Here is a 14927-nt window from a genome sequence, read left to right as displayed (position 1 = left end):
TATAAACTGGGTAAATAAAACCCTGCACATTTGCAGATTCCATTCATAATCAATAAGTATCTAAAAGAGCATCTTCTAAAAGAGCATTTACCAGAAATTTCATTTTCTTGAGTAAAACAGCAATGGGAAGGATAGTGGCAGGATAGGATGAATTTAATGCATGTGATTATTATTTTGTAATCAATAGAAAAACCCTGGTCTCTGCTAACTTTTCTGCCTTATTTACTACACTACATGCTCCTTGAAAGCAGGAAATTATTATTTTTTAAATTCCTAGGCCAAATTCTAGTGATTAGTATATAGTCAGGATTCAATAAATGCTAAATAAATGAATGAACAAACAACAAGATAAATATACATGTGGCTATTGAACATTGTTTGACTGCAGGAAAGGCAAACAGGAATTGATGATTGAGCTGCAAAATAGAGATGAGGTCACCTAAGAGGCCACAGAAAAAAAGTGCAAGTAGAAAAATTCAGAGTCCTTGGGAATTAACTCCGCCCTCATTTTCTCTTTGCATTCTTCTCCCTGCATCCGATACAGCTTTTCTCTTTTACCTGAAGCTGTCTGCTCTTAGCAGTTTTGCTAATGGACTTAGAAAATTTTTAGGATGGTACACACAGATGTCGCTCAAGGACTGGGCTCCCCTAGAAATTCAAATCTGCAATCACTCAGGAAAGTGAATTGCTGGATGCAAAGAGGAAAAGGTGGAACCATCTAGTAGTAGAAGAATTGGAAGTCTACACCCTTGGCTTATGTCGGCCTCTGTCATCTGAAGTCTGAACGCGGCAAGTTATCCTCTCAGATCATTTGCCTCACAGAGTGGAATTAACACTTTGAGTGCTGCTTACCTTAGAAACTTACAAAAAGCAAATTGTATAGATAAGGAGTTAACTGATAAAGCCCAAAGTCGACTGAAAGCATTTTTGTCTTTTACTCTACCTAGTTTTCAGTGGGAAAAGTTTAGTTTCAGTGGGAAAACTTCTAAAGGCATTCAACAGGTGATAGAAGATGAAAGCCATACAGACTACATCTCCTTTTCCACCTGGCCCAGGCAAAATTAAGTTGCGACACACTCAAGGCACAGGACGTTTTTTGCTGGCTTCTCTCTCATACTGCCCTTCCATCCAGTACTGCTATACCAGAAATGATGATAAAGAACGCAGATAAATCCCTGAATGTAAGGAGAGGATGTAGTAAAGGAGGAGAGAGAGAAGGTAGTTTCTCACTGCGCACCACATCCTGCCCCTGACACACACATAGGACTTTCGCCAAAAGCCAGTGTCGGGGGTTGATGGCTACTTTTTTTTCTACGGGCAAAAGTAGGAATGGGGGAAAAGGGGAGAAATGAAATATCTTTCTCTCCTCTACTTTATTTCATTTCATTTCAAGCAACAGATAAGAAATAAACATGGGAAAAGCATGCCTTGAAGTAAGTAAGAAGGCACTTACTTCACACAAATACTACCCAGACATAAAAAATATTTAGTGCACCTCTGTGGCTCAGTCAGCTAAGTGCCTCTTGATTTCAGCTCAGGTCATGATCTTATGGTTTGTGGGATCAAGTCCTACATCAGGCTTTGTGCTGACAGTGCAGAGCCCACTTGGGATTCTCTCTCCCTCCCTCCCTCCCTCTCTCTCTCTCTCTTTCTCCCTCTGCCCCTCCTCCCCCTTTCAAAAATAAAAAAAATAAACTTAAAAAAATACATATCATTTTTGTAAATGATTTACAAATCTTGGTTTGTAAATGCCAAGAGAGTGGAATATGCAGATACTTTTCTATATGAATGCACTTATACTATTGAATTGTCAATTACTAAATAAGAACTAACAGATTTAGTAAAATATCCACCTTAGAAAGAATAATAGCAAGAGTATTGATTTATAGCACACTAATATTTTTTGAAACAATAAAAATATCTAGCTATTCTAAAATCAGCTGTAATGCAATTAAATGCAAAGGCATTTCATTTCCTTTCCTAGTATCTGACATTTATTCAAATGAAAAGTAGCATAATCCCTTGAATCAGTACTCTTTCAGGAAACAAAAGAAGAGTTAGAAATGTTATTCATTCCTAGAAATGAAATATTTAACCCATTCATGCAAATGACTATATCTTGAATCTAATAGAGTAAAATAATGTAGATAAATACATTGTCTAATAAGAGTTGAAAGTATGGTCTAAGCTTTGCTTAACCATTAAAACTTTTGTGGAGGTGGGGTGCTTGGGTGGCTCAGTCACCTGAGCATCCGACTTTGACTCAGGTCATGATCTCACGGTTCGGTTCGTGGGTTTGAGCCCCACGTCAGGCTCTCTGCTGACAGCTCAGAGCCTGGTGTCTGCTTCGGATTCTGTGTCTCCCTCTCTTTCTGCCTCTCCCCCACTCATGCTCTGTCTCTGTTGATCTCAAAATAAATAGACATTAAATCTAAAAAAATTAAAAGAAAACTTTTGTGGAGGAAACACAGTCTTAGTGACAAAACTGATGAAATCTTTTATGTGATCCATTACATAAGAGAGAAGAGGAAGTGATGCAAACTGGAAATCTGCACCCATTTCCCCAAATTCCACTTTCTTACAGAGACCTGTGTTTGAGTGCTGCTAGATGTCTGTGCCAGAAGAATTTCAGCTCAACAGTAATTCAAAAGAAAAACAAAGCTTCAGTTTATTAGAGGCCGTAGAGTATTGTGATCTACAACTATTCTATTAATATTTAATATAGTAGCTTTAACTATAATATTGTTTGAATCCCTTTGACAATACTAAGCATTGAAAATAAAAGTCAATCACACTTTGATTACCAGTAGGAAACTGTAGATTGAATTACTTCTAGGTTTAACAATTACACTTTCTATCTCGTTGCTTAAAATCACAGTACCTATGGTAAAATAAAGGGTGATCACATCTTAACAGGGGACTTCATGAGTGCTATGAAGTGAACAAACACTGACTGTGTGTACAAGTGAACTAAATAGAGTAACTACAAATATTCTCATTGGAAGCCAGACACTTCTGCTCCTTTAGATTAGGATCACGGGAGATCATTTCTCTCACACTAACAAGCTGGAGATGCTACAAAATTATAACCTCTTATTCTTTTTAACTCATCACAAAATTGAGTACACAAAGAGGCTTAAATGAACAAAATTCCAGGAAGTAACAAACTTTTCATATGGGAGAAAAGAACTGAAGCTATTGTCATCCCTAGAAACAAAGCAGAACGATAAAGTAAGCAGACAAACCTGTAATAAGAATTTAAAGGTGGGAGCCTAGGTGGCTCAGTCGGTTAGGCATCAGACTCTCCATCCTGGTTCAGGTCATGATCACATGGTTCATGAGATTGAGCCCCACGTGGGGGCTCTGCACTGATAGCTGATAGCATGGAGCCTACTTGGGATTCTCCCTCTCCTTCTCTCTACCCTTTCTTGGCTCTCTCTCTCTCTCTCTCTCACTCTTTCTTCCTCCCTTCCTCTCAAAAATAAATAAAAACAAACAAAAAAAGTTAAAGGCAATGTGTGGGTAAGCATGGCAGATAAAAACCTGAAGCAGATACTGACACAATACACGACAGCACCCACCTGAAAACTCTTTCCCAGAGGTCCACTCTGAGTGGTCAGGGGTTTTATACCACCAGCTGGAGCCAAGCAGGGAAACAAGATCAGAATGATTGCAGACTTCTCGTCAGAGAAGGTGGAAGCCAAAAGACAAACAGTACAACACAGAGTACTGGATGGAAATAACTGGCAACTTAGATTTCTATATCTAACAAAAATATCTGTCAAAAAATGAAGGCCAAGTAAAGACTTTCTTAGAAAAACTAAAGCTGAGAAAATGTGTTGCCAACACACCTACACTAAGGGAAATGTTAAAGGTAGTTCTTCAAGCTGAAAGAAAATGCTACCAGATGGAAACTTGGGTTCATAGAAAGTAAGGACGAGTACTAGAAATGGTAAATATGTGAATAAATATCAAAGACATTTTTAGATATTAACCTCTTTAAAATGTAACAAATGTAACAAAGGAGTTAACAAATACTTCACTAAAAAGATTTGAAAATTGTGTTCAAACATGAAAAATATTCAATCTAACTCAAATTAGAGAAGTTGAAATACAAACAAAATATTAAGGATATAATTTCCCATCTATTAGACTGGTAAAAGTTAAAAAGCAAGACAACATAGTCTGTTAGAGAGGCTGGGGAAGACACTCTCATACATTGCTTGTGGAAAAGATAATTGTTATATCCCTTTTAGACAGAAATCACATTTACCTTGTGATTCAGCAATTCTACTGCTAAGAATGTACAAGTATTTTCTCTCATTCCATAAGTTGCCCTTTCATTTTGTTGATCATTCCTTTCGATATGCAGAAGGTTTTTAGTCTGATGTAGTCCCATTGTTTATTTTGGTTGCTTGTACTTTATTTTTTTTTAATTTTTTTTTTAATGTTTATTTATTTTTGAGACAGAGAGAGACAGAGCATGAATGGGGGAGGGTCAGAGAGAGAGGGAGACACAGAATCTGAAACAGGCTCCAGGCTCTGAGCGGTCAGCACAGAGCCCGACGTGGGGCTCGAACTCACGGAGTGTGAGATCGTGACCTGAGCCGAAGTCGGCCGCTTAACCAACTGAGCCACCCAGGCGCCCCATGTTGCTTGTACTTTAAATGTCACATACAAAAGTCATTGCCAAGACCATTGTCAAGAAGCTTTTCCCCTATCTTTTCTTCTAGGAGATATATACTTTCAGGTCTTGCGTTTACATACTTAATCCGTTTCAAGTTAATTCTTGTGGGTGGTATAAGATTAGGGTCTAGTTTCAATCTCCTATATATGATTATCCAATTATCTCAGCACCATTTATTGAAGATAATGTGTTTTCCCCACTGTGTATTCTTGAATCCCTTGCCAAATGTTAGTTGAAGTTATGGATGAATTTATTTCTAGGCTCTCAATTCTGTTCCCATTACTTTGTGTGTTTTTATGCCAGTACCATACTGTTTTGACTAGTATAGTTTTCTGATATAGTTTGAAATCAGGAAGTGTGATGCCTCCAGCTTTGTTCTTCTTTCTCAAGAAGGCTATTCTGGCTCTTTCATAGTTCTACGTGAATTTCATTTCCATTTGTCTCAAGATATTCTTTTTTCCTTTAAATTTTTTCCCATTTGTTGAATTCTGGTCAAGCAGGGCTAGAGGCTATATTCAGCCATAGCAAGGGCTTCAGATTTGCCTAGGAAAGACTATAGAACAGGCTACATTGCCAGTATGGCCTAGAGCTGGGGACCCAAATTAGGCAGAGCTAACCACCAACTTCTCTGGCCAGACATGGCTACCAGCTTGGCTGTGTTTATGGCCAGAGCCACTAGCTAGACTCTCTGCTAAGGCAACACTGCAAGTAGGGCTATAATAAGCCAATAAGCTCCCCATTGCTCTGGTTAGGGTTCGTGATTAAGCACGCATGAGGCTAGAGTAGCAGGTACATGAGAGCACTTCCCTTCCCAGTCAAGGTGGCTGAATAGGCTCCAAGGGCAGCATGGCTCATTGGCTGAGCACTTAAATCAGGCGGATCTGCCCACCAAGTTCCCTGGCTGGGCAAGGCCACTGGCTTGGATCTGAAAGTAGACCAAGCCAGTGGATGGGCTCTCTGCTCAGATGCTATTACCCACGGTGCTGGAGGATGAGCTACGCCCTGTCTCAGGTGCTCTGGTGAGGCTTCCTGGTCAGATAGGGCTAGGGGTATGTTCAACAGCAGATGTGACTTCAAACTTGTTTTCCTGCCCTGGCAGAGCAGTAGGACATGCTCCAAGGCCAGTAAAGCACATTGGCTGGGGACCAAACATAGGCAGATCTGCCCACGAAGCTCCCTGGAAAGACAGGGACACCAGCTTGGCTCTGCAGATGGAGAGAGCCACTGGCTGAGCTCTATGCTTGAGCACTGCTGTAAGCAGGGCTGTAGGATGGGTTATGTAGCATTCCAAGTTTTCCTGTTAGGCTTCCTGGTCAAGTGGAACTGAGGGCTATCTTCAGCAGTATGCACAGTTATGAATTTGCTTCCCTGCCCCGGTGGGGCTGTAAAACAGGCCTGTATCTTTGGTTCGTTGGCTGTAGACCTGACTCGGGCAGAACTGCACACCAAGCTCCCTGGCCAGACGAAACAGTTCACTTCTGCACACACAGAGTTACTGGCTGGGCTCTCAGCTTGGGTGCTTCCTGTGAGGCAAGACCTGAGTTCATTTCCTAGCATCCCGCTATGCTGGGGGAGGCCGATGTCAGTCTTAGCCTCTCTTTTTCTCCTTGGAGTAGTGTAGGCCCCCGGGAGGCCCTCTGGGTATAGCACTGTGCCAACCTGGGGGAGGGACTATCCAGGGACAGTTTAGCCATTCCTCCTACTCTTCTAATATGGTCCTTCTCAGTCTCTGTTGTCCAGTGGGCCACTTCAGTCTCACCCCAGGGTTCTAGGATTTTCACAGAGGTGCCTTATGTATGGATAGTTGCTAGTTGGTGTTCTTGTAAGGGAGACTGAAGTCAGAAATGACCTGCGTCACCATCTTGATGATGTTACTCCCTTTCTGACTTAGATAAATGGATATTGTATTTCCTTCCTTCTGTTCCAATGATTTAGAAAACATGTTTCATTTTAATTACTCTAGTGATAACCTTTAAGTTTTTTTCAAAACATTTTTTTCAAACATTTTCAAAACTTAAATTCCTCTAATTATGAGAATCACTAATGAATGAATCTTTTCAATATTCCCATGTATAAGCTAAGGGCATATCTAGATTATATAATCCAGGCATTAATTTCTCTGTTAAGACCCACAGTGCTTTTTATATCAGTTCTTAGTAAAACTTATTTGATATATTGATACTTGCTGGTAAACAAGAATGAATACAAGAAAAAAATTAAATGCTGACTTAAGGGAAGCATCTGGAAGAAATGAAAACTTATTGTTTAAAATAAAATATGCTTAAGAGATACTCAGTACTGGGCACCAGGGTGGCTCAGTCGGCCAAGTGTCTGAATTTGGCTCAGGTCGTGATCTCACAGTTTGTGAGTTCAAGCCTCGTATTGGGCTCTGTGCTGACAGCTCAGAGCCTGGAGCCTGCTTAAGATACTGTGTCTCCCTCTCTCTCTGCCCCTACCCCCACTCTTACTTTCTCTCTCTCTCTCTCTCTCTCTCTCTCTCTCTCTCTCTCTCTCTCTCAAAAATGAACATACGTTAAAAAAAAAGAGATACTCAGTATTGAAATTTTGTTGTTGTTGTTCCCTTTAACTAAGGATTTAGAAAGCACATTATTTTTATTCTAATCTAAATTGAGGGCACCAGTAGAGTGACTGCAGTTCAATAATCAAATAGCTGAATTTTCCTGGGGAAAAAAAAAGGCTCAAGTTGACTTAACAAATTCCATTTATTGAAGGCACATTCTAAGCTTCATTTTCAGCTCAGACTCCAGAAACTGACTTAGTTAATTGGGACAATTAAGAATCACCGAGGGTATAATTGCCCCTTTCATTTTGCTTTGGGAGGAAAGAGAGTGATTTATCTCAGAAAACAAGAGCCTAGGGGCCTGCAAAGAAAGAGAATGAGAACATTTCGGTTAAAGAGGAAGATCAGGAAAGCTCTTTTGTAATCAACTCAAGAGATGATAAGCTTTCAGCTTATCTCCAGGACAATGGAAATTATGGAAAGTCTGAAATCGGTTGTTCTAAAAACTCTACAACCTGTGGTCTATTTTGGTAAAGCAAAAAGGCTGTCAGCTATGTACATCAGTTGCTACCCTTGGTCAGTGCTTAAACTACACACATACAAACACATACACACATGCATGCACACACACACACATACACCCACAGGAATGAATAGAAAAACTCATACTGATTTTACTAGGATGGTAATAATATTACCTAATAATACTATCACCCAATAATATTATCACTCAAATCAGTGGTATAAAAAAATGGATCTTAGACTAGAATTTTTGGAGAAATTTTTAAGCCACTCTTAAAATTAGTTAAGTGAATATATATCATATATGTAGATAACATCATATATTTGCCAAGATCTGGTTTTTGTAAATACCACATTTAAATACTATGAAGGCTTCAATAATTTGAGTATAGTTTCCATGGCACACACACACATAGAGATATTTGAAGACATGAACTGTAAATCTTTTATTTATGATTCTACTCTTTGAGCATATCATATTTTGTTTATTGTTATTGTAAGGTAAAATCCCTAAAACTTTCACAAGTGGGCTCACCATCTGAATCTAAAAAAGATGAGGAATCTATCAGAGAATCAGCTATCTACTGTATTTGTTGTGTCTACCTAACACCAAAGTACACAATTTAGTCCGATGTTCCACTGTTTTGTCTACACAAGGCTGACCATCTGGCCATGGAATCTGGCTGTATCACATTGCTCTTCTCAAAATGAATATTTTGCTTGATAAGAATAAAAACTTATTTTTATCTTCCATTTTGAAAACATTGGGGTGCCTCTGGTCTTTTCTCCTGAGATCAATTTCAATTTTATTTTAGGAAGTTATGAACCATAGAGCAGGTTTGACAACACTTGACTCTTGGTTTGTTAGACTAAATTAAAATAATTTAAGTAGGAAACAAAAATGATTCTTCTTATGACCACTTTGAGTGTTCCATACAAGCCATAAATTTGAAAAACTGGCATAAACATTTAGCTAAGGCTTATTCTACCTTGATCTGCCTGGCTCTGCCCTTGAAATATGAGAGATGCCCTATATGAAGGTATGAAAAATGACATGAGAAAGGAGAGAAAATTAGATCTATATTAGCTCTGAAGACTGAGGAAAGGAAAGTGTGAAACTGGAAAAATTTCTGCAGCCCATCTCTCCTGCCAAGTTGTCTGTCCCAGTGAAAAGGGACCTTCAAGTGAACTCTTTGAAGGCCTCCAGGCAAATTTCTTAGTCTGTTCCTGAGAACTGCTCATCTCCAGAGAAGGCCATATTTAAATTCCTAGATCTGCCTTCAGCAAATACTTGATAGAGAAAATGAAAGTTTACCATTGAACCTTGGTCAGTCATAACTTGGCTATAATTTATGTATCATTTTGAATTTAACAAGAACTAAAAATGTGTTAGATAGCCCTGAGGTGACATGGCACCACACCACTCTTTCTTTTAATGGGTATCCCTCTACCCCAATGTTTATAGCAGCACTTTCAACAATAGCTGAATGATGGAAAGAGCCTAAATGTCCATCAGCTGACGAATGGATAAAGAAATTGTGGTTTATATACACAATGGAATCCTACGTGGCAATGAGAAAGAATGAAATATGGCCTTTTGTAGCAATGTGGATGGAACAGGAGAGTGTGATGCTAAGTGAAATAAGTTATATAGAGAAAGACAAATACCATATGTTTTCACTCTTATGTGGATCCTGAGAAACTTAACAGAAGACTATGGGGGAGGGGAAGGGAAAAAAAAGTTACAGAGAGGAGGGAGGCAAACCATCGGAGACTCTTAAAAACTGAGAATAAACTGAGGGTTGATGTGGGGTGGGAGGGAGAGGAGGGTGGGTGATGGGCATTGAGAGGGCACCTGTTGGGGTGAGCACTGGGTGTTGTATGGAAACCAATTTGACAATAAATTTCATATAAAAAAAAGAAAAAAAATAGGTATCCCTCCAAAAATACTAAGACAGAAACCACTAACTAATCAATTGGTTCAACCTTTTCTCTTACCACAAAGAGCACAAACTTGATAACAACCATGGTCCACCCTATGTTATATAAGGTAGGCAGCCACCAAGAAGTATAATTTGAGTGTCATTAAAATCAGCTCTTGTGCAACCTAAAATGTCAGCCAATTACGTTTTCGGAAGTAAATATAGAGTAAAATTCATCTAAAAGTCTCCACTAAAATGCACAGATCACCAAATATCAGCTTTCTATCCTTGCTTATTAACACTTTGGCCTAGAGTCAGTTATCAGAATATAGAGTTTGAATCTTGAACCCTGAACAAATGAGATGTGGTGAAGTTGGGTAATGTTGCAGTTTGCAAACACATGGGAATAAAGGTCATCAAGAAAAAGTGATGCCATGAGGGTGGTAGCTAAACAGGGCATATTAAGGTTAATAGTGCCTGTGGTTGAAAGTGGAGAAGATAATTAGAAAGAAGGCATTGAACCAAATTCACTTGTACAGGATTATCTATACTTTTTCAGCTCCAAGTAGATTCTTCTCTTCCCTAAAGTTGTTAAGAAAGTAAAAGAAACCTAAGATGAAGTTATTCCTTTAATATTGTTTTAAATCCTCTAAGCAGAGATGTTATATTTTGGCACCACTTGTAAATTCACAGCAGTGGGCTCTTAATTTCCTTTAAAGACAAGATTTAAGTGATAACTAATTACATTTTTCTTTTTTTTTTTAATTTTTTTAAACATTGATTCATTTTTGAGAGACAAAGACAGAGCATGGGTTGGGGGAGGGGCAGAGAGAGAGGGAGACACAGAATCTGAAACAGGCTCCGGGCTCTGAGTTGTCAGCATAGAGGCTGAAGCAGGGCTCAAACTCACGGACTGCGAGATCGCGACCTGAGCTGAAGTCGGATGCTTAACTGACTGAGCCACCCAGGCACCCCCTAACTATTTCAAACATTTCAAACTATTTCAGACACCCCCTAACATTTTTCAAAATTGCTTAGACATGCACCCATGTCATCTCGTTCAAGTTTTGGAAAACCAATATGTTCCTAATTTTCAAAAAATTGAGTAAATAAACTTTGTGACAGTCTTCCCCGATTTTAGTGGCTGGCTTTAAATTCTGTTAGGTTTTCGACTGCTTTTTGAGACATTGGTAGAAAGCAGCCTTGAAAATCAAGTAGACTGTAGATGTTATCAAATTCCCAAAATAAAAATATGGCCAAAGAGTCTACTTAGACATGAAGATAACAAGGATAATATTCCATTTTTTGCATCCTACAGAATAAGCCACGGTATGGCAAACACTGATTGTTCTAGCATGGGAGGGCATGCTCTTCCAGTGGGGCACCTGCTGCTTCTGAGTTAATCTTCTACTTCTACATAATTCTTCACTATCCTCAGCTATATTTTAAGACATTACAACCTCCAACAAAATTCTCTTAATTCTCTTCATGAAAAATTAAATGTAGCTTGCCATTGTAGGGGAGACACATTTTTTTTTCCCTCTACCCTTCTTAGATTCTTGTCTGGGGCTCTGTAACAAAAGTCAGATTAAATAAGAGAAAAACAAGAGTTTATCCGAGAGGATATTTCTTATATACATGAGAGACATTCAGGGATGAGTAGCTCGAAGAGTGCCTAGAGCTTGGGTTTATTTAAGCACCTTAGAAAAGGAACAATAAATTTTTAGACAAGTCACAAGACAAAGAACTGTGAATCTCTAGGAGCAGGAAATTGTGGGTAGGCCAATACCTGGGAAACTCATGGTAGATAAAGCCTTGTTAGTAGTCTCCAGGCTGATAAGGGTTTGTCTTGGTGATTACCTTGTGTCCTTCCTGGTAGAGAGAGGAGGACACCTTTGTAAATTTACGTTCTACCTTTAGGCAAATAAGGAGAGGGCAGAGAGGTTTTATTTTGTTCTGTTGTATGTGTATTTATTTGCTTGTTGTTGTTGTTAATCAGCTCCTCAATTGCCTTCAGCTTAAAATAATCCTTATGTCATGGGCACCTGAGTGGCTCAGTGGGGTAAGCGTCTGACTCTTGATGTCAGCTTAGGTCATGCTCTCACAGGCATATTCTCATAGCCGGTCTTAAGATCGAGCACCACGTAAGGCTCCGCACTGGGCACGGAGCCTACTTGGGATTCTCTTTCTCCCTGTGTCTGCCCTTTCCCAGCTCACACCCTCTCTTGCTCACTCTCTCTCATTCTCTCTCTTTCTCAAAAAAAAAAAAAAAAAAAGAAGAAGAATTCTTATGTCAAAGTGACATATTTTGGGGTGAAAAATTCTGCTACCCTTCACCATGAAGGCTGGTGACTGCCTTTCTGCACTCATACATCTCTGAAATCTTTTGAACAATAAATTTGCTTGCTGTCATCTCTGCAAAGTTGGGAGTATGGGGAGAACTGGGATGTGTTGCATTATTTTTTTTTATTTGTAACTTTTGAAAACACTTTAGTAGCTACAATTTCTATACTCCAGCATTTTAAATTACTTATTTCCAGTTGACACGCTTTAGTAATTAGAGTGAGGGAACAGTTTTCTTAAGTAGCAATTAATTACGTTTATACAACAGACATTAAGTACTCTAAGGAAAGGGAATCAACATTTATTGAGTATCTACTGTGGGTCAGACATTAAACTTGGCACATCAAATATATTAATTAATTCTCACATCCATCCCTGTGAGATACATATTTGCCTCCATTTTATAGAACAGAAAACTGAGGTTCAGAAAGGTTAAGTAGCTTGTTCAAGACTTTGACTTTAGTAAGTAGTTATCAGTATTGTGACTTGGGTTTTTCTAACCCTGAAATCTATATTTTTTATATTACATAAAGCTGTCTAAATAAAGTGAGATTAGGACATTGGTTCTGATAAAAATAATACATGATGGAATCCTGTGAAGGGTAGAATCTAAAAGAGTTTGTCTAACATATTTTAATTGAGTCTTTTTAAGGAGTAGTTTAGAAATACTAGAATAACAGAATGTTCAGGAGATAAAATATAATATCAATCTATAGTTTCATGTCTACTGGGCCAAAATTTTAACATATTTCTATAACTATGTATATATTATTTTAAATGTTCTATTTTTAGTTGTGGAAACATACTGCTGGCTGTTACTGAACCATTCTCTTTCCCTCCTGGGTACTTAACTGGACTACAATTTGAAGCCACCGTTGTACTTAGATGTGGCCAAATGACTGAGTTCTTGCCAATAGAATGTGGGTGAACACAATTGCCTCACTTCCAGGCAAGGTCCATAAATCCTCCTGGGTGGTAACACCCAGTTTACCCTTAAAAGCCACATGTTGAAAATAAAGTGTCTCTGCGAGCCTGACCCACAAATAATTGCATGGGCAGAACTCAAAATTTCTCCAACTGCACCAGCACCTCTTTGTTTAAGTAAGAAATAAACATGTGTTGTATGAATTCAAGTGACTCTATGTCCTTCTATGACAGGAAGTTCAAGCTTACACCTGTCGATCCAGTATATTTACTAAAAGCTCCCCCTTTCATTCTCAAAAATGCTCTATTTTGAATAATAAATATGCTCGCTACAGTATTAGGCCATAAAGATTTCTGTATTATAACAAATAGTATTACCTTAACTGAAACATTCAGTTACGTTTGTTTTGCAGTATTTATTTTCTTCAGTATATAATAGCTAAACAGGCAACTTTATTTTAAAAGTTTAAAAGCAAAGCAAAGGCATACACAGTATATTATAGATTGTTTGATTTATTATATACATTTTAGATTCTGGACCAATTCTGCCAATGTCCATTGCAATGAGCATGTATACAATTAACTCCCTGCCAAACATAAACCTAGGTTTAATGACAGGCATATAGTAGTACTCAATTAAATATTTATTGCTAATGCTACTGTTATTATTTCTATTTTTTCTACATTTATTCTATTATTTCTACTGAACTGCTGAATAAAATATGAATTAATTAAAAATGAATTAATGTAACCTTTTTGAAAAATAATCTGGTAAAATTCTTTAGTCAGTGTTTATTACCTATGTCTAAATAATCTCATTTCTAAGAACTTGTCCCCTTAGGTTGAAAATGAGAGATCTACAATTCAAAATAATTTATGCATAAGAGGGGAACTAATTAGTCCAAGTAGCAGAATTCCAGGAACAAATTTGCTATAGGCAACACTGCATAAGGGATCAATACAGTTTAAAGGAAGCCTTCTTTGCACCCGTCTTCCCTATGTGTTGACCTTCTTCTGTAAAGACTTTCTATCCATAAGGTCAGGGAAATGGCCACCAAAACTCCAGATCACATCCTCACAATTCAGTAATTCCAATATAATACATCTGTCTTCCCTGAGAGTTCTAGCAACAAAGTCTCAGAGAGAGCTCCGTGTCCAATGTTTATCTCTGAACCATCCCTGAGCCATAAGAATGTTTTATTCTGATTGGCCAGCTTGATACGGTTTCCACCATTGTGGTAATTAGGGGAGGGTGACCTGAATAGCCGCACTAGCACCACACGGAGTGGGAGAGTAGTGCCTGAAAGGCAGCAAAGATGAGCAGATAGACAACTCATTAACTTATCTCTATAAAATGATAGACATGTCATCAAAGATATTGATATAAATATGTTCATTGCATTATTACTTATATTGCTAAAAATTGATAGCAATTTCATAGTCAGCAATAGAAGAATTTAACGGTGATGAATGGTACATCCATAAGATTTAAGATTAGGTAATAAAATTATGGCTTTGATAAATATTTAATGATACACGAAATGCTCATAATATACATAATATACTATACTAATCCTCATAATATACTAATAAAATATATATATAGTATAGTATACTATACTATACTCATATATAATATACTATGCTATTGGTCAGTCTTTTTTTTTTTTAAGAGAGAGAGAAAGAGGGCACATAAGTAGGGAAGAAGGGCAGCGGGAGAGGGAGGGAGAGAGAGAGAGAGAGAGAGAGAGAGAGAGAATCTTAAGCAGGCTCCATGCACAGTGAGGGGCTGGATGAGGGGCTCAATTCCATGACCCTGGGATCATGACCTGAACTGAAATCATAAGTCAGACTCAGTCAACTTGTGATGGTCAGACTCAGCACCCCTGTGATGGTCAATATTACATGTCAGCTTGACTGGGCCATGGGATGTCCAGACATATAATCAAACATTTTTCTGGATATGTCTGTGAGGGGTGTTTCTGAATATGATTAACATTTGAATTGG

Source organism: Prionailurus bengalensis, chromosome A1 (assembly GCF_016509475.1).
Source record: "Prionailurus bengalensis isolate Pbe53 chromosome A1, Fcat_Pben_1.1_paternal_pri, whole genome shotgun sequence".
In the NCBI taxonomy this organism is placed as follows: domain Eukaryota; kingdom Metazoa; phylum Chordata; class Mammalia; order Carnivora; family Felidae; genus Prionailurus; species Prionailurus bengalensis.
Note: the sequence above shows the minus strand (reverse complement) of the source record.